Genomic DNA, 7,670 nt, shown 5'->3' with positions numbered 1-7,670 from the left:
AATGTGGCTCAGATTGGCATTAAAAATACTAGTTCTGATTCTCATTGTGACCATACTTGGCCACCTTATGCCTCTTCAACAGATGTCCAGCTGTACCAAAACCAATTTGAAATGGCTGGGCATACTACTATACAATATCCCAGAATACTTGTAGGGTATCAGAAGAAACACAAAACTATCTATGTATAATATCAAAGTGTAATATCAAAAGAGCATATAGTATGCAATTTACCAAAATCCCCAGTACATAGCTCAATTCAGTAGCACAAAGCAAAATCAAAAGGAGCAGCCGCTCTCAAACGTAACAGTTCTAGGTCTGAATAAGGGTTCCACTGTATATAGGCTTCAGGGATACATTCAATGAGAAAAATTATATAAACAAAATAAGCATTGAGTCATGAGGCTATATGTAGACTGAAGACAATAATGAAGATGGAGCACCACTCTCAAAAAAATCTTCATGGATAAGATCCAAATCAAGACCAGTGAAAATGGAGCACTGCTTCTCAAAAAAAAGTCTCTGAAGGAAAAGTCCAAATGGCATTCAAGAGAAAATGAATGGGAATCCTTTACCACAACACCTTTACCACAACAGCTGGCTGTCCTCTTCCTGGATCTCAATCACTGAGGATGTGATGGAGCTTTAGATCAGGAAGCTCCCCCTCCCCACAATTCTCCTAAGCTCTGCCATGTCCAGAATGACACAGAACCCAAAAGAGGACAGCCTGCTGCAATGGTAAGGGCAATTCATTGTTGTTGTTTTTTTGCAGGGAATTGATGTGCAAGGGCCCAGGAGATACTGCCATCCCACCTTTGCAGGGTGCCTAAGCACACATGGTGATCCCAGGTATGGTCTCTATTTATTTATTTATTTATTTATTTATTTATTTATTTACGGCATTTATATGCCGCCCTTCTCACCCTGAAGGGGACTCAGAGTGTCTTACAAGATATATTTTCATACATTATATTATTAGCATAGTACAAGATCAGTATTATATATTACTATATTGCACTATACCATTATATTGTAAAATTATTAGTAATATTACATGCAATGTAAATATATAATTATAATTATAATATTGTTTTATTATTACTAGTATTATATTGTATTACATTATAATATTATGAAGACAAGATGGAACTGTCTTCTGCCACAGCATCTGTAAAGATGTTACCACAGCATCCACAAAGATGCAGATCTTCCTGGAAGAAACCTGGATTAAAAAGCTTATCCCATGTCAAAATGCATTAGCCTGGGTGTGCCATTTGGATGCCCCAGGCTAATGTTTTGCCTACACTGCATTACTTGACAGTATAGATAAGGTCTCAGAATGGATTCATTGCCCTACTGTCATGGGAAACCACCAGCCACATTGCAAACTCTGTCTGCTCTGACAGCAGATGGATTGTTGCTAATTGAAAATCTTCTATTGGAGCTGACGGCAGCTCTCTGCACCATAGAGTGTCTTTTATATGTAACCATCTACTGGCAGAGGTAAATGGCCTCACCAGTAAGTAAGCAAACAATTGTAATTCAAGCTTATTCACTCAATTTATGTCATGCCTTTCTGCAGTCTATACATAAAGTTGACAACTAAAAGCAATTTAAGCAATTAAAAACAATTAAAAGGTAACGACATAGCAGAGACTGGAGTAGAGACTTCCTAAATCAGGGTGAGCAAATTGTTGCATCCATCAAGTTTAGCCAGCATAGGCAATAGTGCGGAATGATGGGAGTTGCAATACAACACTATATACAGGGACACAAATCCTTGCTAAAAATAGATTTTTTAAAAATAGGTAGTCCTTCCTTAACAATAACAACAACAACTAAACCTCCAAAACGAAAAAGGCGAAAACAAAAATATTATCCTGAAACTGCTGTTTATGTCATCTGAGGAGGGGACCTGGCATGCTTGATCAGGAATACAACATCTGTCCTCCAGAGATGAATTCAGCCTAAGTATCTGGGCATAGTTGAAGTACTTTGGCCACATCATGAGGAGACAGGAAAGCCTAGAGAAGACAATTATGCTGGGGAAAGTAGAAGGCAAAAGGAAGAGGGGCCGACCAAGGGCAAGATGGATGGATGGCATCCTTGAAGTGACTGGACTGACCTTGAAGGAGCTGGTGGTGGTGACGGCCGACAGGGAGCTCTGGCGTGGGCTGGTCCATGAGGTCACGAAGAGTCGGAGACGACTGAACGAATGAACAACAATAACAACAATCTGGGCATAACTCTCAAAGCCATGTGCATTTTGATGCTTCTTTGCTTACTTCCTGTTTATTGTCCTATAAAATGTTGACTAACATGTTTTTGATATCAGCAAGTGCCCACTCCTGTCCACATTACTTAATTTGTCGATTCTCCTTTTTTTGCATAATGTAGTCTAGTTAGCAGGTTGTTGGCATGTACTGGGAGATAAAGAAGTGTGTTCATTTAATAGAAAGAAAATGAAGTTGGAACTCCTGGTACAGCCGTACCAGCACATAGCCCTTGAGTCTATTCAAAGCCTCAAGGTAAACAAATTAGAAAAGTGATTCAAGAAGAAACTCCCAGGAATCATCTACATGGGCATTAAAGCAGAACCCACATGATTCCTCCACCCAGGCCCCTCCACTATTGCAGGTTAAACTGGATTAATCTGGTTTTGCTTGAAACTCCAAAGTATGTTGCAAGGCAGCGTGAGTAGCAGGATTGGGTCTGATTCATACTGGTTTCACTGTCAAATGTACAGAGAAAGGAAACAGATTGTGCTTATAATTGTTACCACTGCCACTCCCACACAGCTGCAGAGCTTCGTGTGAACCCCCACAATAAGTAGATGAAATAAATAAATATTATGACCACCATGTGCTGACATCAACAGAAGTGTGCATCACCAGGAAGACTATGGGGAAATGAAGTCTTAGCCTGCTGAACCATGTAGATTCCATTGTACCACTGCAGCAGGTTTGAGAGGGTTCATGTAGGTGCCTTCAGGTCAGTCCAGAGCATTTCTGCTCCACACTGGATGTATGGGTCAGTGGACACACAGATCTCATTAAAGTTCCCTGGTAATGAAGATACTCCTTTTTCTTCCTTCCCCAAGTTTTCAAATAATCTTTCAATCATTTCTAATTGCAGATTAAATCACAATTAAATAGACAGTTACAGGAGTGTTATTAAAAAAAACAGGTACTCTTACCTCTAACTTCAGTTAGAAGTGAGTAAAGAAAGTCTGCAAAAATGGCAATTTTCTCCTTTTCCAAAAAGTGAACGCATCTCCAAAATCCCTTCCAGACATTCTAGTTTTTCAAATATCTGCTCTCTTACTAGTAGCGACAAACCTGAATTTGCTGATGCATTAACATTTTCCCTTTTTGTAAAGATCCTTAACTTTTATTAGCACTAAAAGGAGAGCAGCCGATTGAATTTCAGTTGTATTTTGTTTTTGTAGGTGGTTTAAGATCATTGATAGTTGAGGTTTAAAAAAACAAAATAAAAGTTCGTCCTTATTTAAAATCCTAACTCAAAGAAGGCCAAGTGGGATAAACAGTATTTTTGCTTGGGGAGAAATCCAGTGTTGTAGATTAAAGGAATGAGTAAATCTATTTTACCTCTGCAAGATTAATTGAGCAAAACACTCTTTTTAATAGTGTTTAGAATGAAACCTCGGTTAAAAATAAAGAAAAGGTTCATAGCATGCATTTCATTAGGCCGTGTGGGAATGACATCTCACACAACAAACTTTGAGTGTCATGAACATTTCTGGTTAGTTAATATGTAGCTGTTTTATTTTATTGTTATGAGTAGGAGAAAGTCCCTGTGGAATTTCCTCATGTGGTAAATGATTTTGGGGCACTAAACATCTTGATTCTGGTTAATGGGGGTAGAGACATTCGCTTTTTGTCTCAAGTAGCAGGATTGCTACCTTCCAATATCTGCTGAGAATCTATGTAGTTTAGCATACCATCTTTTAAAGGGATGGCACAAAATTCTGTGTAAGTCTACATAATTGAGCCCTTGGAGCAGTTCTTCCTCTTGTACAATGGGATGGGCTGATAATACAACACGGTTGATGTTTGCCCACTCTTACAGGTTTGCCAGTCCTGCAGTGCGATTCTTCTCAAGGGGCTCCTCTATATGGCCATCATAACCTGTACTCACAGTGAGTTCACTCTTGGTTGTCCCATGAATTCCTGTGCTTCCAGAACTATTATCAGTTTAGTCCTGTATTAGGAAAAATTACAGGATGCTCTGGAGTTTGCCTGAAACTCTGGAGCAATCCTGTAGTTTTGGGCAGTGTGTCCAATTCAGGTCCAATTCAGGTTGTTTCACTGTCTGCATGGGATACTGTTTCCATCTCCTCCTTTTACCTGCAGTCTTCTGAGCAGGAAAAGGAGGGGGGTTATGCCCATGTTGCCACTATTGCCCCTTCATTCTTCCTTATCACATGAGCACCTCTGCAAATATCAGCATGGGGTACCCACAATGGAGCTGCCACAGATTTGGAACAGTGTAAGTGGCCACTTCCAGGGTCAGTCCGTAACATTAGACTCACTCTAAATTTCTTTGCAAAAGAAGCTATGAGTACATTTACAATTTTCTACTCACTGGAAGAAAGTCTTCCAAATTAACTAATTTGCTTTTCTATTCATAATTTGAAACCCGTACTGTACAGAATTGGTGCTTTATGAAGAAAACATTTTCTGCATGGGAAACAGCATTTTCTGTGCAAAAAATGATGCTTTCATGTAACCCAAATGCCATTACCTGTTGAAAACAGAAACTTAATTTTTGTACAGAATTAATCCCCAGTTACACCCCTTCCAGTGTATAAAATAGTGTTGTTGCACAGAAAATAATATTTTCACACATAAATATTATTTTATATCCCCAAAATGCTGTTTCTTTTGCAAAACCATTTTGTTCTTTACAAAACAACGACATGCAAATTTTGTGTAGTACAAATTAGGGGCGTGCAATTCAAGAAAAACCTATCACATTTTTGGTCCCATTTTTGGTCCCATTTTCTGCTGGACTCTCATTCTGTATTTTGGGAAGTTCCTGAAATCAGGAAGGTGGAAATGCCATTTCTTGCATGCACAGCCAGAAGCCCCATTTTTGCTTCAGGTAAGATCCAGCCATTGGTTTCAGTGGGGAAAATGTTAAGGCTCCTCTTTCCCTCATTTATGGCTATAATTTGGATATATTGCACTGAGCTGGGAAGAATCGGGTTGTAGTCCTCATATTTCCATGAAATGCAGGGCAGATCTTGGAGTGGGTTAATTTAAACTATCATTCCCCTGCCACTGTGGAGACAAGGGGGAATCCTGATCATCCAGCAATGCCAAACCTGGTTAGTGCTACTAGTCCCATCCTTCTCCTTGCCAGGGCAGCCAGTGGATGCAGCATGGCTCATATTGTTCACTTGTCCACTGGAATAATGTTGGCCAGAATATCAGAGCAATGTGGGAGTGGGGAGGGATTGCCTTCTCTTCTTCCCTCTCTTATCCTACCAATCTGTTGCTCCAGCCAGTGCCACTCCAAGTGATGAGCCACCAGCGCAACCTATGTCACACTCAATGGGCACCACAGTGGAGAGAATGGGAGGGCACAGTGAGTTCACAAGCCTGGGGAATACGGAATTGCTGTGTAAATAGCTGTGGCCAGTTCCATCTCAGCCCAACTGTTTACATGAGCCTAAAGTCATGATTTGCTCTGGATTCTGGTGGAGAATGGTTAACATGGTTTAAGGCCGTGCTAAGTAGCTTTGGCCTTCATTAAATTAAATCAACTATGTGTATAATTCAACCACCATGGCACTGATTCACTGGCCCTTTGCACTAAGTGGTCCATGTAGATGTGCCCTCAGTGGTTAACTTTGAGCCAATCATATCCTTTCACTCTTTCAGAGTTCTTGTTGTGAGATTAAAGTAAGATGAAGGAGAACCACATAGGCTAACTTGAATTCATTGACAGAAAGGTGGTGTACAGTAAATAATAAATAAATAAATGTGCTCTCTACTGAGGTGTGCATACAGTGAAAAGACATTTCACATATGTTGAAGAAGAAACACACCGTTTCTACCTTTCAACATGACACTGGAGTCACCTCTGCATCTGATTTCCTCAGTTCCTTGCCACTCTCAATTCTGGATCTCAGCCAGAGACTATTCATAGAAACTTGAGGTTGGGAGGATTAATGCTGATGGCAAGTCCTTTGGGAAGGCAGTCACTGTCTTATTTCTATCTTTTGCATTATGTCTACCACACCATTCCTGCTAAATAAAGCAGCAGCCGCTCTAGTAATGAGGAAGACATCAGTTTTGTATTTCAGCATCTTTCCAGTGATTTAGTCAGTATATTGAAATGGAACTTCTTCAATATATTCTATGTAGTTCTTAATCTATGTAGTCCTAAGATTGTTAATGTTAGAATGCTCAGTTTTAACAGCTACAAAGAAGGCTGATAGCCATTTTCAGTGCTGAAAGACTGCAGCATCAAGAGAAATGCATGTTTACCACTATCCATCAGAAATTACACTCACCGAAAATTATGATGTCACATTAGTATTCTAAAATGGAGTCGCCTGCTTTGCTATCACTCAATTTGCTGCTGCAGAACTCTGGAGATGAAGGGAAGCCAAGGAATTTGGTTGGGAATTCCAAAGGCCCCACCCTATACTACATTTTCCATAAATCTGCAGGACCAAATCTGGTCATGGAAAAGTGGGCGCCTCCACTTTAAAATGTGAATGTGATATCATACCTGTGAACACCTTTATCTCAGTGCTTTTCAATCCAGGCACCAGGTTACAGCTCCATCTACAGTTTCAAACTGTATTATAGTAGTGTAGATGGGTCCCACGGAAAGAGATATTAAGTGATCTATGTGCATGTCTGACCTTGACTGCTACAAAGTAACAACAAACAACTCATGGGGACTTTTTTATATCATTGCTTAAATATTTATAAAGAGTTGTTTTTGGGAGAAAGGCTGCAGTGTTAAACTGGTGCAGGAGTACACAAGCCAGAGGGCACACACACAAACCAGGTGTACTGGGACAGGAGTACACAAACCTGAAAGTAGGGCAGGGGTGGGAAATAAATGAGAGAATCAGCCAAGAAGGTGAACAACAAGAAGAAAGAGCTTTTTGTAATTTTTAAAAGTATTTTGGGAAAAGAAGGTGAAGGACTGAGTATGGAGAGAAGCAAGAAGATTGGGCTGAGGAGGAAATGAATTCTTCTTGTGGGCACTCAAGGGAGTCAGGCTATCCCCTCCCTTCAGTAAACCACCCCAATATTTAAACAAACACATGCCCACTCTCACTCCCCTAGCAAAATAGTAATTAGATAGAACACGGAGCCAGCTAGCATGTGAACAGCTTTCTTCTTCTGATTGGATCAGGCAGGCAGCAAGGCTCACAGCCTTACAGGGAAACCCATGCATAGCCTCTCTGCACTCCACGTGTAGCCAAAAGAAACCAAAAGCAGACATTTTCAGCAGCTGCATACTTTTTTTGCTGCCCATGCCTTTATGGGTGATCCGGTAGTTGAATATACCAAATCATCCTGAGTCCATTTTGAAAAAATGGATCTGTCCACAGCCCTAATAGAAATACTGTTAGACCATGAATTAGTAATATAAACAAACAGAGTAAAGCTAAAAAAAAAAACAT

The sequence above is a fragment of the Anolis sagrei genome, chromosome 1 (assembly GCF_037176765.1).
Source record: "Anolis sagrei isolate rAnoSag1 chromosome 1, rAnoSag1.mat, whole genome shotgun sequence".
Taxonomy (NCBI): Eukaryota; Metazoa; Chordata; class Lepidosauria; order Squamata; family Dactyloidae; genus Anolis; species Anolis sagrei.
The sequence above is the reverse complement of the archived record's forward strand: the minus strand, read 5'-3'. Positions refer to the sequence as shown.